This window comes from Leuciscus leuciscus (genome assembly GCF_965113295.1).
Source record: "Leuciscus leuciscus genome assembly, chromosome: 3".
Lineage (NCBI taxonomy): Eukaryota > Metazoa > Chordata > Actinopteri > Cypriniformes > Leuciscidae > Leuciscus > Leuciscus leuciscus.
In genome coordinates, this window is record NC_138727.1 from 11,791,088 (window position 1) to 11,815,595 (window position 24,508).

Genomic DNA, 24,508 nt, shown 5'->3' on the forward strand with positions numbered 1-24,508 from the left:
CCATATTTTGCCTATTTCATGTTTTTATCCTGTCTTTGGTTTTTGATTGTTCTTCTCACTAAAACGTTTGACAGTAGGTGATTAACTGTGAAATACCTCACAAACACAGAGTGGTATATTAAAGCTGCAGTTGGTAACTTCTGTAAAAATGTATTTTTTACATATTTGTTAAAACTGTCATTATGTCCTGACAGTAGAATATGAGACAGATAATCTGTGAAAAATCAAGCTCCCCAGGCTCCTCCCAGTGGTCCTATTGCCATTTGCAGAAATACACCGCTCCCGGTAAGAAACAACCAATCAGAGCCAGGAGGAGTGTCTTAGCAGTGTCAATCATGCTTGTGTACGCGCTGATCACACCCCTCTCTCGCACAGCGCGTACCTCGTTCAAAATCAAGATAGCCGGTGTGCCGCGCAGCTGTGCTAATGGCGGACAAACAACCAAAACTGCCAATTTCTCGAGTGGCACCAGCTCATACAACAAAGACAGGTAAACGGAAAAAGACCGATGACGATAAACAAGCCCGTCGGATGCCATTTACTCAGTGTCAAAACTCTAGCCGCATAGCATACAGATAAAATGTCACGCACTGTGCAAAGCAACAATAGAAACCTGCTAATTCACTGGCTTGTCATGTTGCTGAAATAATGTACTAGCAAACCTTATTTAGCATTACACATCGCTAGAATAATTACTTAGATACTGTAACGTTACCATTATTATCTTGCTAGCTATTTATAACTTATAGAAAGAGTGCAACGTTATGAAGTTACATTACATGTATTGCAAAATACGTAATGATTTGAGGACCAAGTTTGTAGTCAAAGTATGGGCAGGCCATAGTCAATGTAAAGCATATTGTTGATGTTTCGTCCCTACCAGTGAATGTGCGATAACTGTTTATCCGCCGTCATCAGTGTCCCTGCATGTTTACTAGCATGTTTTCAGGCTAAGTCAACGTTTTCTAAAAGCTCCCTACTGCAGCTTTAAACTTTACCAATGCTAGCTTGATAGTGAGTACTAAAATACATCTTATTTGTTTATATTCATAATGATAAAGTTCGATTTTTTTTATTACATGTGATTCTGACATGATGTCACTGCATGCACTGCGCTCCTCTCCGCTCGTCTCAGGTAAATAATGCGTCTTCCAGCTCAGCGGTCGGAGTCGCGCGTTCATGTGTTTTGGGGGCGTGGCTTTGGAAGGAGCCCAGAAGGGAGGGGGTGGAGTGAATGGAAATAATGAGCTGTCTTTAAAACAGTCGTGAGAGGTCTACAGACACTCGATTTTTATACTTTCTTTTTCAGAGTACTTACATTTTAATTATGTATTGATATATAAATAAAGTTTAAACAAATTTGGAAAAGAAGTTTTTTAGACAATTCCTACCTACCCAACCTTTAAATGGTAGTCATACCCAACCAAGGATGCAAAATAGGTTCAATATAATCCTATAAAACATCTATATATTTTAAATAATTTATATACTGTATGCACTACCTGTCAAAAGTTTGGAATAGTTATTTTGAAATCATGTTGTTGAAAAAAGTCTCTTATGCTTACCAAGGTTGCATTTATTTGATCAAAAATATAGTAAAAACAGCAATACTGTGAAAAAATATACATTTTTAAATTGTATTTATTGATGGCAGCCATTACTCCAGTCTTCAGTGTCACATGATCCTTCAGATATTTGGTGCTCACTTATTATTGGTGCTCAATTATTAATATTCTTATTATTATCAATGTTGAAAACAGATTTCGCTGCTTAATATTTTTGCGATATATGTAATAGAAAGTTCAATGAAGAGAATTTATTTGAGAAGGAAATCTTTTGCGTCCTTGAATGAATACATTTATTGGTGTTGGTGGTGTTGATATCTGGTGCAAAAGGTACATTGATACCAGAAAGCTCCATAAATTTGGTCTGCATACAAAAAAAAAAAAAAAATCCTTACATATTTTGGCTGAATTTAATTATTTTCAGCTACAAATAAGAATGTAGAGGTCTAATCTCAGTTTAAAATCTTATTTTACCCAAAAATCAATACAAACGTCTGAAGATTCATTCTAGGCCTATAGGGATGGCTTATGAAGCACTTACTAATGACTTGCAAACACACAACGTTTCAGTTAACAACCAAGAAGTTTAACCACTCATCACACTTCCCACCAAATTAAAACGAGAGAGCTTAGATTCAAACCCACAGCTTCATGGGAGCAGCATTACTTGTATTGTGCCATGTGCATGTTGCTACCACTGCACCACATCTCAAAATAAATCAAATAAAAGTAGAAGACTGTTGTTAATTACTAGTGCTAAGACCATCAAACATCATCTGGGCTTGCACAGCACTGTGGGTAATCTTTTTACTTTGACCTGTGTGTTATTCTTGTAAAAGAGGAAGAGAAAATAAGGGGTTTTGTCTTGTAATCTTAGTGTTTTTCTACTGTTATTCTGTCTCTGTAATGTATCAGTAATCGGCTAGCTTTATGCTAGCTCAGTCCTCTCATCCTCGCTATTGGAACTCTATCAACTCCCGTCACCACTGTGACCTTTTCAACGGCAAGTCAGTGCATTTATATGCTCCCCATTTCCTGTTTACTCTGCAGGTATACGTGGAGACGCATAGACAAGATAGACTGATAGAGTAAGTGTTAAGTGAGGGCAAAAAACCCTAAAAAACAGCAAAGAGTTGTCAATAAATAAGATCTTGGTGATATTTCAAATATGCAGCTTACATAATTATTTAGAAAATGTATTATGTGAAAGGTCTAGACTTTTTCACCTTGATTTACCCAAAAACCCAAGAAAAAATAGTCAGTTAATAAGAAGAACAATAGCACATTCTGAACTGTATCAGCAATATTTCAATATGTGAACAAGTTTGTAAACAGATTAATGCTCTGTGATTGGCTTGGTCTCTGAGCTCTGATTGGACAACAGCTGGCAGGCTGATCCAGTCCTTTCAAAGACGGCATAGAGAGGGCCCTCAGGACAGCAGATTAGAGTCGCTTTAAGAAGATTCAGCCGCTCACTAAGCAGCACAGTTTAACTAACACATTCAGTTTGTGTGTTTGTGTGTTCATAAATCTGATCGTATGTTAAATATGCATTTGTAGCTTTTGTCAACTATGTAAAAAAAGAAACTTAATGAACTTAAAGTAATAATTCACTCTTAAAACTAAAGGTTTCAAAAGGGGGGTTAGCAGTGATGCCATATAAGATGAATTCTGTTTACTTTTCAGTGAACATTTCATGTTTTTCTCAGTGTGAAGAACATTTTTAATAGCCTAAATAACCTTAAAAGAGAAGAACCTTCACTATAAAGCACCTTTTGTGTAATGGAATGTTTCAATGGATGTTATACATTTCTATTATACACTGTCGAACAAAAGCTGTTGCTGTCACATGCACACTCTGGACTCGGTCCGCCCGCTCAGAGGTGCTATTTGTCGGCCACATATGTCATCAAGGATGTCTTGATTCAGAAAAGTAAGCATTATATAAAATTGACTGTTATTCCTAGTAAAGCATAAATTGTTGTAATTTCCTTATGACTTTGGAATGTAGTGGTCAGTTTACTGAAATGACGCAGCCTCAATGACATATGCGGCCAACAAATACAACCTCCTGAGGATGCAACCTTCGAAATGAGACACTCTACAGTCACCCGCTCTCATACACCTGAAGCTAAGTACCTTCTCATTTAGACTTGTATTTAAACTGTTCACTTGCACACTATCCAAAAGCTTAATAATGCTGCCTTCGGAAGGATGCATTCCAAGGCATGAAAGCATGTCCGAATCCAGTGTCAGCTTCACTACCTGTCTCCTGAGATACCTTCATCTGATCGATTTTTGAAGGCAGCATACATGTATCCTTGCTACTTTTGATATTCCACAATATTTGATTCTGTGACAGTTAAGCTAAAAAATAAAGATGACATCTGAAAGTTGCGGTTGGTGGTCAGTTTGTGTGTAAACGTTTTCTACTTTGGAGAAATTACTATTGTATTAATTGCATTTTTTCTTAGTTATTATCACCAAATATCTTTATTTTGCTATAGATCATTAAACCGTCACTCTGCCTCAAACTCTGCCATAGCATGTCCAAAATTAGTTTCGTAAGACAACTTCATGTGCAAACCCTGTCGGCAAAGTCATTGCCTGATAAGGCAGTGAGGCAACAAGTCAAGTTTTTAGACACAGCCATTGTCTTGCCTTGTTGTTTGTTACTTCTTTTTGCTACTGTTTGTTGGAAAAGACTTGAGTTTTTGTTAACCGTTTATGGACTATCTTTCTGTGTTTATGATATAAGTGATTCTTTAAACTGTGTTTTGGAATTGCTTACCTGTGCTTTGTTTTTTTGAATTTTGTAGACCTCTTTCTTGCGGATAAAGTTTTGTTGACCTGTTTTTATGAATAACCTGATTGTCTAAGTCCCTGTTTGAGATAGATTTACCTGTGAATACTTACTTACCTGTGTGATCTTGGAACCATGTTCTGTGTATGATCCTGATCTGTTGAAAAAGTAATAAAGGACTTGCCTGTATATTTACCACATGCTACTCACCTGTTTTATTACCTTGTTTTGCAATAAACTCCCACAACTGGGTTCTTCTCCATCTTCTGTGTTGGTGTGTCGTTATGGTCACTGGGGCAGTGACCTTTCAAAAGGCACACAACATTCAACCCGATCTCATGGGAAAATGTAAGTATTTCACATGCATTTTTTGCACTTTTGTCTGGCCCAACCAGACATTGGTGGGCGGAGTTAGTGTAAATAGCCTTGGCTATTTGCACTTAGTGTAAATATAGACACTCCGAAATTGTGAGATTGTATTCACATATTAGTCTCTTAAAGAAGCACATTAGTGTACATATTGGTCTCTTTTGAAAGGGCACTGCCCCAGTGACAGATTTTGTAACACTAGATTTATTTCTGAAAACTTATTTAAAAAAATATTGTTGTGTTGTAAAAAACTGCTCTACTCCCAGTACACAATAGCATGTGTGAGCGAGTGAAAACATGTAGTTATCAGCAATTGATTTAGGCCTATATATATATATATATATATATATATATATATATATATATATATATATATATATATATATATATATATATATATATATATATATATATATATATATATATTATTAATTCCACACCCTGATGTTCACGCAATATTATACTTGGAAAAACAGTCAAGTTTTGGGACTGGTTCCTATAACATATAATCCAAAAATCACCATGGCGACAAAATAAAAGGCTATGTGCTTTATAATGAATCAGACTGTAGACTCTTGCTTATACTAAAACACAGAGCTCGTCACAGAAAACGTGGCAGCAAGTCAACTCTGTGTCAACAGATAACAAGCTCAAACAGCCAAGAACACAACTGTCAGTTATTAATTTTAACCAGAGGCAATCACAGCAATGAAGGTGCCTGACAAATTAATGGTTATAGATGCCAACATGAAAAAGGAACATTAAAAAAATTAAATAATTCTGGGCAATTGTCATTAAATGACGTGTTGTTTCTTTAGATATTTAGTAACTTTAATGTGAAATATTGCAGACTGTCTTTTTTAAGGGAATGTTTCTTTACTGTCAAAAAACAAAACAAAAACATAACTGTCAATACACTTAGAGATGTTTTAATTATATGCTGTCAACTGAATATACAGAACTAAATAATTTGTCTTTACAAAAAGGTCCTCGAACATTCTGGAAAATCATGTTCATTGAGGCCGCCAAATAAAAGTACAGTCTTAGGGGAAGTGCTATTTGTAATAATACATAATAATACAACATAATTCCCCCCACCCCCCAATCCAAGCCCCTCTTTTGTCATAAAGGTCAGGACTATTTCTCACTGAAGTCTAGCTAGAGGTGCCTACGTGGGGAGCAAACAGGACACGAATGCACTGACCGTGAGGAGTTGTTCATTGCTGAACTATTATTCACCCAGTAAAAGCCCCAAACTAATTTGGTTGAACAGTATAATAGCCTACCAAAACTTCCTCAAACCCACTGATTCAGCTGTTTTGTGTTAAGACCCGTGTCAATGTATTTGTCCTCTGAATTAAATTACACAGGAAAGATAGAAGAAGATTAGGAGCGAGTTTGTGCTGAAATCCAAATTCATGATTATTCTGTAAAAAAAAACCCTCTCTGTCTGTCCGTCTTTTCTGTATATATCTCAGTATACTATATCTGTCTCCTCTATCACCCCCCACCCCCCTATTATTTACCTCCCTGTCTCGTCTCTTTATATCCCTCCATCACTGAGGTCAACCCCCCTGTGTAGGCCCAACCATCTGTGACTGGATCTGCAAAATTCCTGTTATTTAAGTGTGTGCAAGCTCTCTCTCTCTTTCTCTGTGGGTGTGAGTATAATCTTGCCAAAGCCTGTGTAAACAGGACTAATGCATTCTAAACTTTGGAGTCTGGTGTGAGCCATAGCCTAATCCCTTATAAACCTACATTTGACAGCTTTTCCTGCTTTTTCCTGTTTAGATCTCTCTTTCTGAACGTGACATTTTAGCTCTGTTCCAAAATCTTGTGAGCTATCCTGCTGTGTACTGCCTACATAGGTGGTGTTCTAACTGAAATTGAACCTTTTAAGTGACATTTCATAGGCTGCATCATTCAAATAACATTCCTCTGACGCACAGGAGACTCAACACACATTTGATTCCATTAGAGTTTGGTGCTAGCATGTTGTTAAGCTAATGGCACAATATTTTAAAAAGCATAAACATACATTTACTATTTGAAATGGCCATTTTATTAAAGTATTTTTATTTTTATATGTATTTTAATATTTAATATTTTTTAAGCTTGTTGCAGTGTGTTATGGGATTCTTAGTGAAGGATGCATGTATGTGGTTTCTATGGTCTTCTGGATGGTTATTTACTGGTCCAAGTCAAAAGAGCACATATGGCACAGTTTTCTATTCCAAAGCAGGTCTAAATAATTTATGTTTGCCCATTTTTTACATTGAAAGAAGAATAAGACAGAAAAGTAATAGCACACCTCTCATCATTGAGATGTCATTTGTGTTTGTTGCAGAAAGTAGCCATGAGTTTAACGCCAAAATGTAATATTTAAGGTTGCAAAGGGTGAAATTTGCCTTTGTAAGGACTGATAATTACTTAAGTATTTAGGCCCCGATATACTTCAAGTGAAATCAAAGAACAAACTGGTGTGACATTTTGAACAAAATGAGGCTAAATCATTTGTCTGGATTATGTTTTCGGGAATTTGAAAGAGTTTACCAAAGCAAACTTTTCGGAAAACACCTTAGAACTACCATTGGTCATTGGCGATTATTTAATAGGTAGGAGGCTCCACCTTCTATCGTGAAAATCTCAGGTTCATTTCTTCTGTTCAGTCCTTTGAGGTCAGACTCAAGTAAAAACGTGAAAACACTGGAGAGCAGCTTTGCTGTAATTCTAGCTGAAAACGATACTTGCACTGTTTATTCTTGTTTAAAACTGTAAAGCTGCTTGCTTTAAAACAATATATTGTATACATATATATTATTATAAATACATGTATTGTGATCCACGTCACTATGATCAGATGCTTTCTTAACTGTTGTTGTCTCACTGCTGGTATTTTAATGTGTGTTTATTTTGTTATTAAAAGGAAAGTATGCAGCACACATGCAGTATATACCAAGCAACAACGGTATTTCCAACTTCTCTTTACTCCTGAGTGAAGATTGAAAAAAAAAAAAAACCCTTTGCCATGAGTATATTGGGGCCTTTAGTTTAGGAGTAAATTTATGGCTATTTTCTTTTTAAAAAATCAGCAGTAACAGTGAAAAGTAGAAGTTCAGTAACAGGTGTTACTTTAATAGAGGATATTGCTCGCATACACAGTTACTCACCCAACACACACACTATAGAACAGACTGAAACAAAACAGGAAAGGAAAGCATCCTAGAATAGTATCCAGTGAGAAACTGAGCAAACAAAATGTGTGTGTGTGTGTGTTTGTGTGTGATCTCTCCTTACTGATGGTTTTGTGGTGTAAAAAATAGATTTGCTCCCTAGTGCGATGACCCCCACGGTCCTTCAAGATTTTTCTGTTGGACTCTGTGTTCTTAACTCTAACTGAACACACACGCGCGCACGGGCGCACACACTCACACACACCTAACTTCACTTACACTGATTATGAGTTAATAGGAATCTTAAAAAATATTGCATCTGGATTGACTCCAGATACAATTTACTGGGGCAATACAATCTCATTTTTTTCTTTTCCTACAAGAATTTAACATCGTTGTGTACTGCTTAAACTGCTGTACTCCCAGTACATAATACAGTGTGCATGTGTGAGGGAGTAAAAACATGTAGGACCACAATCATTATTCTCTGATAAAAAATAAATTAAAAAAAGCACAGGCTGTAATGATTTCTATCATTATAGCGATTGATTTAAAGCTTGTTACAGTGCGAGATCGTTTAAGCCAATGAAAAGAGTCTGACTAACGGTTAGGAGTTCTCACATTGACACTAAAAGCTCAAGCCCTGGAACATTTCATGTAGTCTAAAAGCCAGCAGTAATTATAAACAGAGACTGCACACTCTCTCTCTCTCTCTCTCTCTCTCTCTCTCTCTCTCTCTCTCTCTCTCTCTCTCTCTCTCTCTCTCTCTCTCTCACACACACACACACACACACACACACACACACACACACACACACACACACGGTTTATTTTCTTTTGTCTGGATATGAATCAAAGTAGGAAAAAAAATATTTTTGTATATATATATTTTTTTCCAAGTTAGGGTTAGTTCCAGGTTTCTCGTGTGATGCTTTACTAGAATATCGTCCACTAATAAACAGGCCATTCTTTACCATCAAGATTTCTATACATATATAACTTCAGTTTTAATTGGCCTTCACATATTATGCAATTCACAATTTTGCTCAATAGGGTAGGCTGAGTCACTGAACAGGAGTGGGATGGTAATCACAATTTACCATCACAATCTCAATCATAATTTATCTTAATGATTCATGTGCCTTAATGATATGCCCTTAACTCGTTTATCGAGTACATATCTGAAGACGTGTTCTATTGTATTTATTGCCCTCAGCAGTCTATTGCTAAATGATGAGGTAATTTCTGAATCGAATATTAATTTATTAATTATTTTTTTTATTCTCGCAAGAGGTTCATTTATGTCATGGACTTTTTAATGTGGCAAACAACCCAATACCAGTGTTTTCACTTCAGAAGAGTTAGAAATAAATCTGTATTCACACTGCTATTGGGTGACCTGCTGGCCAGGATAACGTACTCGGTTACTAACGTAACCTCGGTTCTCTCTAGAAGAGGGAACGAGTACTGCGTTTTGTAAAAACGCTACGGGAAAAGTCTCTTTTCACGAAATACTGAAGGAAAAAATTATCCTTAATTTTCATACATGTAAAGCGCGTTGCGGCAGTGCTTAGCTATGGCGAGACGGCTCGCTCGCTCATTGGCTGCTCTGCAGCAACTGCATAAGCCTATCGAGCGAGGCCTGAGGTGACGTCAGGCCAATGAGGACGCTTCGCGCCCTCCTAGCCATTTCCCGCCGAGACGGGTGTGGCTAGCCTCTATATAAGGAGCTCGAGAAGGCTGATTCACTTGATTTTCATCGCCGAAGCGAACCAGAGTGAACCGTACGCACGGCAGAGAACGCAGTACTCGTTCCCTCTTCTAGAGAGAACCGAGGTTACGTTAGTAACCGAGTACGTTCTCTTACGAGAGTCCTCTCGTACTGCGTTTTGTAAAAACGCTACGGGAACCCCTTGTAAAACGCCGTGCGTGCTGGGATAAAGACACCGATCACTGGAAGCAAACCAGGTGTACAGTGCATAATCACCAGATAGACTCACAAAGAGCCTGGGATTACATAATTCCCTATATTGTAACGTCCGCGGACGTAAAACATGACCTCACAGAGAGAGTCTAGAGACAAGAGGGGATTCCTCTGTCCTTATAAGGTTGCGTCAGCAGACGCGAATATGACATAGCATAGACAGGGTGGGGAAACCTGAGCTAAATGTGGGAAATGTGGGTCTTACACAGTTCTGCCCATAAGACAGTCGGCAGCGCGTTGCGCATGCGATTTCAGTGTTCTAGTTAGACAGCTGAATCGGCTACACCGATAGTAGCTTAGCCTGCAAGGCGGGAACCTCTAGGTTGTAAAACCTAATAAATGTAGACGGCGAGGCCCAGCCCGCCGCCGTACATATATCCTGTAAGGAAATCCCGCTGGACCAAGCCCACGAGGAGGCAACACCCCTCGTGGAGTGCGCTCTAACTCCCAACGGGCACTGGAGGCCCTTGGCAGTATAAGCCAGCGCTATGGCGTCAACTATCCATCTGGATAAGCTCTGTTTCGAAACAGCCATTCCCTTGGAACGTCCACTGAACGAGACAAAGAGCTGCTCAGTCTGTCTGAAGACAGCAGAGCGGGACACGTAAGCTCTTAAAGCCCTAATGGGGCAAAGAAAACTTGAGTCCCCTTCCTCACTTGATCCCGGCAGGGCAGACAGGGAGATAACCTGAGCCCGAAATGGTGTGTTGAGGGATTTTGGCACATAGCCATGCTTAGGTTTGAGTATGACTTTAGAGTCGTTAGGTCCAAACTCTAAGCACGCTGGGCTCACAGAGAGCGCGTGCAGGTCGCCTATGCGCTTCACTGAAGCGAGAGCCATCAAGAACACTGTTTTGAAAGACAAATGTTTGAGGCTAATAGATTGGATAGGCTCGAAAGGGGCACCTTTCATGGCCGCCAAAACCGTAGAAAGGTCCCACATAGGGACTGAAGGAGGTCTGGGAGGATTTAGCCTCCTAGCTCCCCTGAGGAAGCGGATGACTAAATCGTTCCTTCCTAGAGACTGCCCCAGCGTTGTTCCAGAAAACGCTGTAATAGCCGCCACATAAACTTTGAGCGTGGAAGGGGATCTGCCCTTATCCAACAGCTCCTGTAGGAAGGAGAGAACCTCCGTCACCTCACAATCGAGAGGTGATATGCTCCGAGCTGTACACCAGCCGAAGAAAACCGACCACTTCGAGGCATAAAGCCGCCGAGTCGACGGCGCTCTGGCCTGAGTGATGGTATTTATCACTCCCTCTGCAAGGTTAACGGATAACCGTTGAGCGCCCACACGTGAAGCGACCACAGCTCCGGGTGCGGGTGCCAAATCGAGCCCCCGGCCTGCGAGAGGAGATCTCTCCTCAATGGCACTGGCCATGGAGCGATGTCTGCTAGCTGCATCAGGACTGGGAACCATGCTTGGTTCTTCCAGAACGGTGCTACAAGCAGCATTGAGCATTTCGTTTCCTTGACCCGCTCTAACACCTGAGGCAGGAGGGAGACGGGGGGAAAGGCATAAAGCGGGCAGCGCGGCCACATGTGGGACAGCGCGCTGTCGTTCTTGGAAAAGAACACGGGGCAATGAGCGTTTTCGCGGGACGCGAATAGGTCCACCTCCGCTCTGCCGAATCTCTCCCACAACAGCCGGACTGTTTGTGGGTGTAGAGACCATTCGCCCAGGGGAATGTTGTTCCTGGACAGTCTGTCTGGGCCCACATTCTGGAGCCCAGGCACATGCACTGCTCTCAGCGAGCGCAAATTGTGCTGAGCCCATATTAGGAGGCGTTTCGCCAGCCTGTACAGGGATGTGGATCTCAGACCGCCCTGGCGATTTATATAGGACACCACGGCCGTGTTGTCCGAACGGACTACGACGTGTTGGTCCTTGATTTGGGGATAAAAGCGCGTTAGCGCATTGTTCACTGCCAGCATTTCCAGGCAGTTGATGTGTTGGAGCTTTTCTCGTTTCGACCACAGGCCGAAGAACGGTCTGCCCTCGAGCAGCGCTCCCCATCCCGAGGTGGATGCGTCGGTCGACACCATCCTCACTCCCGAGGAAGTCCCCAGGCTTACACCTGATCGGTACCAGTCGTCCGCCAACCAAGGTATCAGGGCTGTGACACAGCTCTGATTGACCTTGAGACGCAACCGGCCGGACACCCACGCTCCGCGCGGTACTCGCACTTTCAACCAGAACTGCAGAGGGCGCATGCGGAGCAAGCCCAGCTGGAGAACCGGTGATGCTGAGGCCATGAGACCTAGCATCCTTTGAAACGTCCTGAGCGGGGTAGACGCGCCGCAGCGGAAAGATCTCGCCACGCGCTGAATGTGCAGCACGCGCTGTGGCGACAGCCGCGCTGTCATAGACTGTGAGTCCAGAATGGTACCCAGAAACGAAATCGTTTGACTGGGGTTCAGTGAACTCTTCGTCCAATTGACCGTGATACCAAGATTCTCGAGGTGATCGAGTAAAATGGTTCTGTGCTCCACGAGCTGTGATCGTGATTGAGCTAGGATCAGCCAGTCGTCCAAATAGTTCAGCACTCGCATGCCTCTGAGTCTGAGAGGAGCGAGCGCCGCGTCCATGCATTTCGTAAATGTACGAGGTGCCAGGGACAAGCCGAACGGAAGGACTGTATACTGGTATATCTGACCCTCGAAGGCGAATCTCAAGTATCGCCTGTGATGTGACGCTATCTGTATTTGAAAATACGCGTCCTTCAGATCTATTGACATGAACCAGTCTCCTCGGCGAACCTGCGCGAGGATTTTCCTGGTCGTGAGCATTTTGAAACTGCGTTTCACTAATGCTTTGTTCAGCCGTCTTAGATCCAGTATGGGTCTGATACCACCGTCCTTTTTGGGGACTAGAAAGTATCTGCTGTATAGCCCCCCTTCGCTTTGAGCTAGGGGTACATGCTCTATCGCCCCTTTGCATATCAGTTTTGATATTTCGGCGCGAAGTAGGTGTGCTACTTCTAAATTCACCGTAGTCTCGACGCGCGCTGTGAAGCGGGGAGGGCGTCGACAAAACTGTAGCGAGAAGCCTCTCTTTATAATGCCTAGCACCCAGTCCGAAACCCCTGGAAGCGCTGCCCATGCTTCTGCATGGCTGGCTAAGGGCTGGATGCGAAGCGCGCTCTGTTCGCCGTGCGACAGAGGTGCTTCGAGGTGCGATAACATAAGCGTTATGCCTGTGGCATTCGAGGCGGGGGGCGCGCTTAATACAGCGGGCAGAGCGCTCGTCCTCGGCCTTACTACAGTGCTTAACTGAGTGAGGGAGGGCTGAGCGAGCCCCGCGGGACTCATGTCTGCGAGTAAATGTGGGCGGGAAGCGGGCACATTCACTGCTTTGGACGCGCTGCCTGCCTGAGCAGAGCGAGCGCGCACAGGTTTCGTTTTTACAGAGAGCCTGTGGTCTGTGAGACATAGTGTATGTGGGCACTGGGAAGTGGGCACTTTCACTATATTGGAAGCGCAATCGACCTGAGTCGATTTTATGTGCGCGAGCCCTAAGTGTAGGGCTGTGCTTGTGTGTAGGGATGGGCACTGAGGAGTGGGCATCGACACTACATTTATAGCACCATCGGCCGTGGCCGGGACACCAGAAAATACACTCTTTTCGGGATATATCTGGGTAGCCGTGAAAACGGCTTTTGTGTGCAGGCGAGCGGGCAACTGTGCAGGCTTGCGTCTTGCAGAAAACGCTGGAACAGTCGCAAGTATTGGGACTGAAACAGCGGTGCGCTTGGGTGAGAGACCGGCCACAGCGGGACTCACACACCTGCGCTTCCCTAGGAGTGCTAGGACTTCTTCGGGGCTTCCGGCTTCACCACAATCCTCGGCCGCGGCCCGCGCTGAGCGGGGCGTCGGCTGGTAGAGCGAGAGCGGGACCTAGAGCTGTGCTGCTGTCGCTGCTGTGAAGATGTGGCGGAAGGCGGGGGCTGATGCTGAGAGCTCCGCGGAGTCTGTTTTTCGCGACTCGCTGCAGAACCGGAGCGCTTCGGCAGGAAGTGCTTGAAGGCTTGAGACGCTTTCTGGGCCTCGGTAAATCTCTCCACGAACTCGGAGAGAGAAGAACCGAAAAGGCCAGCGGAAGACAGCGGGGCGTCGAGAAACGCGTTGCGCTCGGAATCAGCCATCTCCGTGAGCGTAAGCCATAGATGTCTCTCAGCAACAGTGGCGGAAGCCATACATCTTCCCATGGCCTGTGCAGCAGACTTGGTAGCGCGGAGTGTTAGATCCGAAGCGCTCCTCAGATCCGCGATGCAGATAGCTTCCGGTCCCATCTCATCCAACTTACGGAGGAGATCACCCTGGAATATCTGCAGCGTAGACAGTGTGTGTAGCGCTGACGCAGCCTGCCCAGCGGCGGAGAAAATTCGCGCGAGCAGCGTCGACGTCATGCGGCAGGCTTTGGAAGGCAACACCGGTTTAGTCCGCCGTCCAGCAGAGGGCGGGCAAAGGTGGGTCGCTATCGCCTGTTCCACCGGCGGAAGTGAAAGGTAGCCTCTGTCTTTCGCATTATCCAGGGAGGAAAATGCTGGCGACACAGACGAGCGCGTTCGCGCAGAGTAGGGCGCATTCCAAGCCTTCGCCACTTCTTCATGAAGCTCAGGAAGAAAGGGGGCGGGCTTAGATTCCGGAGAAGTGCGCTCACCAGGGAGGAAGCTACCATCCAGCCGGGTACGAGAGGGGAGTTCCGGTGCAGACCACTCGAGGCCGAGGCTCGCCGCGGCCAGCGCGAGTACTCGCATGAGCTCCTTCTCGATGTTGGCTCTCGTAGTGGGCTTGCGGGCAGGAGGCGCGAGGTCCTCAGAGCTCGCCCAGTCCTCGCTGCCTGAAGCTAGCAGAGAGCAGGAATCCTTCTCTCCCGACGCGGCCTCGGAAACGACTTCCTCTGATGAAGCGGTGGCAGACTGCGGGCGCTGAGCATCAGGAAGTGAAACAGGAGAAGCCGGTGAAGCAGGCGGGCAAACCGGCGAGCTTGGTCGGGCTGGAGCGGGTTCCGGGGCCCGCTGCGAGCGGCGCTTCTTACGGCGCGGCAGCGCGGCGGGGAATGCAGACTCTGAGAAGGATGCCAGGCGAGTCCGCAGAGTCACCATCGGCAAAAGGTCGCAGTGAGGGCAGCCGCCCTCAGCGAGCGCGAGTGCTGCATGGCTCTCACCCAAACAGGAAACGCAGATGACATGTTGGTCTCCCTGGGCGAGTGGGGCTCGGCACGAGCCACATGAAGGCATCTTGAAAAAGACGCAGCTCTTTTAGGGGGTGAGTGTCGCGGGGCGAACACACACACACACACACAAGAACAGAGTAATAAAAGGATATAGCGTCGGAAAGCGCAGCAGGTACGGCTGTAGAAGGCGGCGTTGCCAGCAGCTTCGAGTGGCTCGTCCCGCTGAAGTGCTTGCCTCAAACGACGCTTGCTTCCTCGTGATCCAGCGATGCGAGAGCTTCGCTGAAGAGATGAAAATCAAGTGAATCAGCCTTCTCGAGCTCCTTATATAGAGGCTAGCCACACCCGTCTCGGCGGGAAATGGCTAGGAGGGCGCGAAGCGTCCTCATTGGCCTGACGTCACCTCAGGCCTCGCTCGATAGGCTTATGCAGTTGCTGCAGAGCAGCCAATGAGCGAGCGAGCCGTCTCGCCATAGCTAAGCACTGCCGCAACGCGCTTTACATGTATGAAAATTAAGGATAATTTTTTGCTTCAGTATTTCGTGAAAAGAGACTTTTCCCGTAGCGTTTTTACAAAACGCAGTACGAGAGGACTCTCGTAAGAGAACCTTGTACATGGCTTGAGTCATTGAGTAATTTTGGTTACATTTTGTTATTCATTTGTTTTATGAATGCATCTTGGTGTGGTTTTCTGTCCACCTCGCCTAATCATGAGCTTTGCCCACCCAGGCAACCTCGTACCTTTCCTTCAAAATTGTCTGGCCCACTCTTAGAGCCCTATGTCTCATCTTAGAGCCAGAGTCAAACCTGCATTCAAGAGCCATTAATGGAAACTAAAACTATGAAAATCCTTCAGAGTCATTAAAACAGCTAACAACAAAACTGCAACGAGTTTTTCGAGAGCACCGGGCTCCTTCCTGTTCTAATATTCACACAGTTACTCACTTACACTATACGAAAAAATGCTCAGCCTGGACAAAAACACACACAACAGCCATTTAGGCAAGCTTTGATTTGAATAAAAAGAAGAAAAGATGGCTGGAAAAGTCCTTGCCTGTAAAAACAGGGGTTTGTGATTGATAATGTTTTGGGCCTAAAGGCGCAAGATCAGCAGTACTGGCCTGGGAAAAGTAATTTTCATTAGTGTAGGACAGGAACGATAATGGAAGAGTAAAAACACTTGCACACTCACACCAGCAGTAGTAGGAGTCACTTCTGCATGTGACGTGAAACATTTTAGAGTGGGGCAGGCCAAAAGGACAAGCCCAGCTTGAACTGTCCACATAATGACACAAACAGTGAGGGTACCATCAACATGACATGCAGACTACACAAACTTGACACATGGATGAGATGAGAGTGTCATTAGCCAGAGATTATGTGAGCAGCATACTGCAGGTGGTATATAATGAGGGGTTTTACGGCGTAATGGATGTTGAAATGACAAATAATACCACAGGCTAGTCTGTATCTCAAACGGCTTCTGCTCAAGGGTACAGCAGATAAAGTAGTGTGGTGCCAAAAGACGACAAAACCCAAATCCACAGGAAGAGTGTAAAACAAGAGAGAAACTAATGCTAACAGAGTCTTATTTGTATAATCTTTCTGTTAACCAAGTTATTTTGTTCACCACCGACACTAATAAATATACAGACTTTCTCTGGAAGAGATCTTTTTAAAAGCATCCCCTGGTTTAATAACAGGGGATAAAGACATACAACAATAAAGACATAAAAAAATAATAAAAAAAAACTGAAAAAGATTTTAATTTATTTACAACTACAATCATTCTTCATTATAATATTTGTATATATTTCATTTGAGTATGTCTAATACCTCCCATTGAAGCACTGGTCATACATATTTAAAAATTTTATTTTTAAATATATGATTTAGCTAATTTCCACCATAAATGCAGAAATATTTAAATAATTATTGTAGGCCGATACACTACGATTCAAATGTTAATCAGTTTGAATAAGATTTTGTAATACTTTTATTTATCAAGGATGCATTACAGTGATCAAAACTGACTAATGTATGTTACAAAAGATTTAGATTTCAAATAAATTATGTTCTTTTGATCTTTCTAATCATCAAAGAATTAAAAAATATATATATATACAGTATAGTATATCCCAGTTTCCACAAAAATATTAAGCAGAAAAAACATTTTCAACATTGATAATAATAAGAACCATTATTCATTAAGCACCAATAATAATTTATAAAACTTATCATCAAATCAAATTAGAATGATTTCTGAAGAATCACGTGACACTGAAGACCGTAGTTATGATGATACTTCAGCTTTGCCATCACAGGAATAAATTATGTTAAAATAACAGTTATTTATAATAAAATTTTACTAATAATTGTTTTTCATCAGAAATAATATTTTACAATATTACTATTTTTCATCAAATAAATGCAGCCTTCAACATCAAAACATTTTAATTCTTTCACTTTTGACCAGTAGGGTATATAATCAATATAAATTGTATACAGTACCATTGAACATTAATGGAATTAAATAAATGAATAAAAATTATACTTTTAAATGAGTAAATATGAACAAAAAAATTGAACTGTAATATCATGTTTTTAAACGATAGTATCCCGTCATTCTTTGAAGCATCTGTGAAATACAAAGTTCTGTCACAAAACTCTGGCGCAGAATAATAGGTCCTTGACTTCATATCTATAGAGCACAGCTGATTGGTTCCTGCTGTGTCAGTAACCAATGAGCTCGCTGCTCAAACTTCAAATACCTGGTAAGTATTTGCTGTAGAATTTGCAGCACGCTTTCAGAAACCCTCCACCTTCCCCAGCTCCACCTGTATAGATCTGCTATGGGTAATTCATTAATGCTATATTGTACAGCAGCAGCATGTCTTACTTGCTCACAGCAGCATGTTGAGTTTGCATTGGCATTTTGTATTGTATTGACAATAACCAACAGCAGCAGCAGCAGCAGCGTAGCAGATCTATTCCGCCAAGACCAAACATATCAGCATTGTCAGCCATTACCAAGCCAAACACTCCGAGAGTTGTCATGACAGAAGTATGAATATGGTAATCATTCAGTACCATGGAATTCAGTAGGATGGTAGTATTATAGTTTGACACCATGGTACTTTCATCGTAAATTTTGGTAAGGGACAGCACATTATGAGATGCATCCAGCTGGCTCTTAGGACTGTTAGAGAGCAATGGTGACCTTTAAATGTTGGATGAAATATGTTTTGGCTTTCTAGTAACACTACGTAACTCTCAGCATGTTATAAAATATGTGAACTAAAGAGCCATCTGCACTACAGAGTCAGCAATGTGTGTCCATTCTTAATGTAGGTGGCATGTGTGTATGTGTTTGACCATGAAGTCATAGTGAAAACATCATGTCTGTCTGCTTCCTAACAGCTCTTCCAGTTAAAGCATATTTCCAGTCTCAAAGGAGACCGAGGAAGGAACACACACGTACCTGAAAGAGCCATTCCTCAGGGTAAGAATAACATCTACATTCTAAAGCAGCGCTTAAATGTTTTAATGCATTTACCAGCACTACACACACCTTGAACAAATGCAAGATGGCATATGGAGAGCTTGTATCACCAGGGAGCTGTAGTAAAGGCATGTTAAACACATGACTCCCATGCTGAACATGTTCAAAGAGATCTACCACCCAGAGCTGCATTTTCCAAAAGCATTGTGAGCCCAAGTTGATCATGGAGACCATTGCCACCAATGTTCTAAATGATCAACTTGGCTCACAATGCTTTTGGGAAATGCAACCAAAAACAGATTACAGAGCCTCCTGCTACATGACTTGAAGTTTTAACTTCTGTTCAGGATGACATATTACCCACGTCCAGCCAAGCAGAAAAGAACTGTACCCAAGACGACACTAAGAAAAAAAAAGAAAAAAACTAGTTTCCTCTCATGTTGGAATGTCCCACTAGAACTGCACCACTAGGAAATGTTGACTTTATTCCTCTGTTTTTACAATTCTTTCTGCAGGTTCCTTTTTCATTCCTGTCCAAGATTGGAAGAAGAGGACTGGAAAACCCTTATGCCAAAGGACTCCACAGAGAACACACAAAGACAAGAAACTGTCTTAAAATTGGCTACATTTACATACACATGTATCACCTATGACAGAAGCAATAAGAGATTTCCCTTAGATACATTACTAGCTGAAGTCATACAGTATCTGCGGCTTCCAAAACAATTACATAGACGGAAAAAAAACCCCAATTGTTAATCAAAGTAAAATATCTAAGCATCTTTAAAACAAGATAATTTTAACTCAAAAGAGAAATTACATAAGTGTGTAATCTCTGTGCCACTGGTGGCAACACATGGAATTGCAAAAATATGTTTCCTGAACCCTGAATACTGCAATGTCTGAGATTGGTTGAACAAAATTAAATTGAACTTAAATTGCTGTGTGTGGCTGATCGGAATGAAATATTCTTTTAATAAACAATACAACATGAATTTTTAAAAAAAAATTTTTTATAGTGCTACAGGATCACAGTGTTTAAACTTTCATGGGAAATCAACCTACAAATGGCTTACTTACTATACTCTGCATATTAACCTAGGAGGAGAAAGCATACACAAATAATTAGATATTACTTAATTACACAGACTGAGTTTATTAATATGCTGCAAAAAAAAAGAGAGCATTTAATTAACTTTACATTAAAACAATGAAACTCATATTTAGACATATAGTTATATACTTATAACTGAAAATAGGTAGGAGCTGTGGTGTAGCTGTGGAGCTCATGTGGGCAACACGAGATCACATCCAACTTGTGACATTCTTCAATCCACCTTTTCTTGTTTTTTCTGTATTATTATATCAATAAAAGTGACAAACAGCCAAGAGCTAATATCATGGTACTTTTTAGAAAGTGAGATGTGGAAACCTTGACTGACAATGACAACAATCAATGTTTTTCAGCCTGTGGTCAAACACATGCATTCTATCATTCACTGTCTCTTTCTGTTGAGCAAGTTTGTTTATGAGGGACTGATGGCAAACAGGCATCACCCTGTTAGTGCATTAGACTGAAGACATATGCCTGGATAATGAACACAGCTCTTTCACCAGAACACTGACAGCATGCAAGAGACGCAACCCACCCTCACATTCCACATAAATAATGCAATCTACTCCCAGCTACATGATAAACAGTGTGGAAGAGCCGTCAGATGAACATACAACAAATGCGGGATTTGAAAAATGTGCCATATTTCACATCCCGCTTCATCAAAGCTTAATAAACATCAAGACGAGAATTTGTTAGAGTCTTCCTTCCACTTCACAGGGTTCTTTACATTAAAAATAACTTTTAATGAAACTCTAGATTCTAGAATAACTTGATTAAAAAAAAAGTTTTAAAAAAACCCTTCAATTACACTACAAATGTCCTGTCTCAACATTACAGGGAAAGTTCACCCAAAAGTCCAAACTTTACTGTCAAACATCTTTTGAAATTTATATTCATAAAAGAATCTAAAAAATAAAAAAATAAAAAAATCACGGTTTCCACAAAAATATTAAGCAACACAACTGTTTTGAACATTGATAATAATAAGAAATGTTACTTGAGCCCGAAGTCAGCATATTAGAATGATTTCTGAAGAATATTAGACATTAATTTATTTTACTCAAGACTGAAGTAGTGATTAAAAATTCAGCTATGCCATCACAGAAATAAATTACATTTTAAAATAGAAAACAGGTATTTTAAATTGTAATAATACTTCACAATATGACTATTTTTACTTTTTTTTTTTATTAATTTTTTTTATCAAATAAAAGCAACCTTGGTGAGCATAAGATACTTCTTTCAAAAATAGTAAAAAAAAATCTTACGAACTTCAAAATGTTGAGTGGTAGTATATTACGTGTTTTTAATCCATGTAATAGCTTTGTGTGACAAACAGAGCAAAATTTAAGTTATTCACACACACACAAAAAAAACTGGTTTGACAGTCATGATCACAATTGCTTTCATTATACAGTAAAGACTAGCTTGAATCTGTATTAAATACACAATTCCACACAACAAAGAAAGTCATGCAATTCTTTTTTAACACAAAAGAGTGAAAGATGACAGAATTTTTATATTTGAGTGAACTATTTCTTTAACAATCCAATCCAATTCAAATAACAATCCAAAATATAATCCAATATGCCAATTGTGTGAATTCTGCTAAATAAATCAGGTCATTCCAAACAAGCACAGATTGTACACAGGCACAAGACTTTGCCTGAGGAAGCCACAAAGAAGCAGATGCCACTGAGCGTGAGAGAGAGATTTGGAGATTTTCTGAGTTCACCTCGAATCATCTTTGCAGAAAACTGTTCATTTTAAGCTGTCCAGGTTGTAGGCTGTGCTTAATGACAAGAGTTATCTCCCATGAGCACATGGTGCTTGGATACGGCTTAAACACACAGCTGAACACTGAATGTTGATGATTACGAACCGAAGGGTGATGCCAAAGGTTAACAGCTAATTTACTAGAACACGCACACAAATGTGCATAGTCTAAAACTTTCTTTAAACCAATGGCATCAAATAATGAACATGTTTCTAGATTACAGAACCATACAAGCCTGGATCGACAGCAGGTCCCGTGAAGCCGATCTTCAGGTCTATGAATGCCAAATCAGGTCTGTTCCAACCTCTGTGCCATCAAACATCTGCTGTTGAATAAACATTGTTTACCTGTGTAATCAATGAGGGAGCATTGAGAATAATAATAATCCAAATCGAGTGTGCAGCCAGTGAATCCCAGAGTACACCCTAGCAATTCAATGAGAGAGCATCAAATCGCATGCTACTCCTGGGTCTGCAGTTGCAAAGGTAACCTTCAATCACTTAGAGTTGAGAAGAGACTTTACAATGACACACAGACGAACAGAAGTCTCAACAGACTGTTCATGTGGCTCAACTGGAAGAGTGTTGCACTAGCAATTGCTAATATCATGGGTTTGATTCCCCGTAAAATGTATATGTTGAAAGTACTTCCACTTTGGATAAAAGCATGTGCTAAATGCAAACAACAACAACAACAACGTAAAGCTGAAATGGAAGAGAATACCTAGGAGATCTATGAAACTTATAGAAAGCAATCTGTTAGCATGCACATTGACCCCAACGGACAATTTTCTCATGAACATTCAGTTATCGACACAAATGCTTTTGAGGCGTAAATGCCATGTGACTAATCATGAAAATTATGTCACAAGTTTTCTTATATCGCCACACAAAAGCATAAATTTGCACTATTAACAGTCCTTAGCATTGTCACAGGTAGCAGGCAGGACAAAAAAAAAAAAAAAAAAAATACCCCAGATGTATTGCTAGTCATTAATAGAGAAAGATAATCTTTTCCCCCAAAATGTAGTTTTATCTGAAAGGGGTAACTAGCCATGCTAACTAGCCAAAGTAAGGCATGTTGCTGCTGTGCAATATAGTGTACGTGAATTATTCATACCAGATCTATACAGGTGGAGGGTTTCTGAAAGCGCGCTGCACTGCTAAAGGCAAATGCTAACCAAGTATTTGAAGGTCGAGCTAATTGGCTACTGATACAGCAGGAACCAATCAGCTGTGCTCTATAGAGAAAGATATGATTGTAAGCAGTATGAGTTAAGGACCTATTATCCTGCGCCATCTAGAGTTTCACGACAGAACTTTGTATTTGCAGTCTTTGTCTACTTTGCAATTTTTTTTAAAGTTTTAGGTATTAAAAATTAGTATCGGCCATTAAAAATGTGAAACTGAAAAGCTCAGCATGTTCTGTTGTTTACTGATGACAGTTCGCCTTGACCAAACACACACACAAGCACATAAACCAAGACAATGAACAGCACCATGCACAGCTTGCTCCTTAAACTCAAGTTTTATGCACCATCTTTCACAGTTTGGTGCAAAAACAATTTGATCAATACTTGTTTCAGTTGACACGCATGCTAGAATTTTAGCTTGCAGATTCCCTGGAGTGGGAAACACACACAGTCCGTAGAGAGAACGCACGCACACACACACACACACACACGTGCACACGCACACGCACACACACACACACACACACACACACACGAAAAAAAAAAAAGAAAAAAAAATTCAGAATCTTTATTGTAATAATGTAGAGGATTGAATTGTGCTTGCTAATCTGATATGGGCACTGTCTGCATTGTGCATACAATTGTTACAGATGTTATTATTAAGTGTTACAATTATCCCTGCTTTTCCCTACTTATGGTAGTAAAGAAATTGTGACCACAAATTCTACACAGATATTACACTGTATAACTGTTCAAGAAGACTGTTCACTTTACAAGTTGGTTAGCCAGCCTATTCTTGTTTAAGTGAGCAGTTCTTGGCCAGAACAAGCAACAATATGCACCAAACTTCATGCCAACAATCAAAGGTGTTGTTTGTAAGGCTACATCTGAGGAGGCAACCAACAATTCAAAATTATTTTAGGAGACACTTTTAGGAGAACTGAAAGATCTATTCCTGTAAAAACTCAAGCAATCGCAACGAAATTATCATTATCATCAGACACATTCTTCATATCAACATAATGCACCAAACATTTTCCCAAATGTTTTGTGTATTTTCATACCCTCAATAACTAAATTTTAATTTTAATCAATCAAAGATTTAATGACAAGATTATGAGAATATACAACAAATAGCTGAGCATTAACCTTGTCAACAACAAAGTGTCTTCATTCCATGCTAATTCCAGCTAATTTCCTAGTTTATCAGAAGAACACAAGCATACATTAACTGTGAATGCATTATCTACTAGCATACTGATGTTTGAGTCGGCCACCATGGTTGTTTTGCTACAAGGGCCTCTAATGTTTGAACACGTGCCATACAATAATCTTTATCTTGGAGAAGCGCACTGGTGCTGTAGTGCCGGCTAGCACGTTCATGTTAGCAAGCAGCGGGTTTGCGGTGTTGCGTGCAAATCACAGCCCGAGGCCAATGAAAGAATGACAAAGGTTAACAGTCCCCCAAGGGGAGGGGAAGGGAAAAGAGAGCAAACAGGGCAGAGGTGAAAAACAACCAAAGAGGCAGAATGATAAGAAAAATGAGCGGAAACAAAACAGGGACCCTAAAAGGGGTGATGTGCTCTAGTGCGTATAACTCGTAAACACACGCACATAAGCAAGAGCTTACAATTACAATAAACAAACAATTACACAAGAGCACATGCTCTGAGACGGGTCTGCATGCAAATAACTGATTCTTTAATATGTCTACTCAGTACACTCAACTGGGCGTTACATACCGGGACTATAGAGTAGTGCAGGGATGGCGTTTTTGTAGGCCAAACCGGAAGTTAGCATCACACTGTCACAAGGCTAGTCTGTGTTTCTGTTTGGGTTCATGTTTG

The 24,508-nt window shown here is 41.3% G+C and overlaps 1 long non-coding RNA gene across 1 annotated transcript; it reads left to right on the forward strand.

Moving 5' to 3' along the window:
* The first annotated feature begins 120 nt into the window (after nt 1-120).
* LOC309495925 lies at nt 121-19,480 on the forward strand. Its single transcript, XR_014204886.1, has 3 exons — nt 121-490; nt 18,494-18,575; nt 19,091-19,480. It is a non-coding gene; the product is annotated as an uncharacterized lncRNA (long non-coding RNA).
* Nucleotides 19,481-24,508: the final 5,028 nt, after the last annotated feature.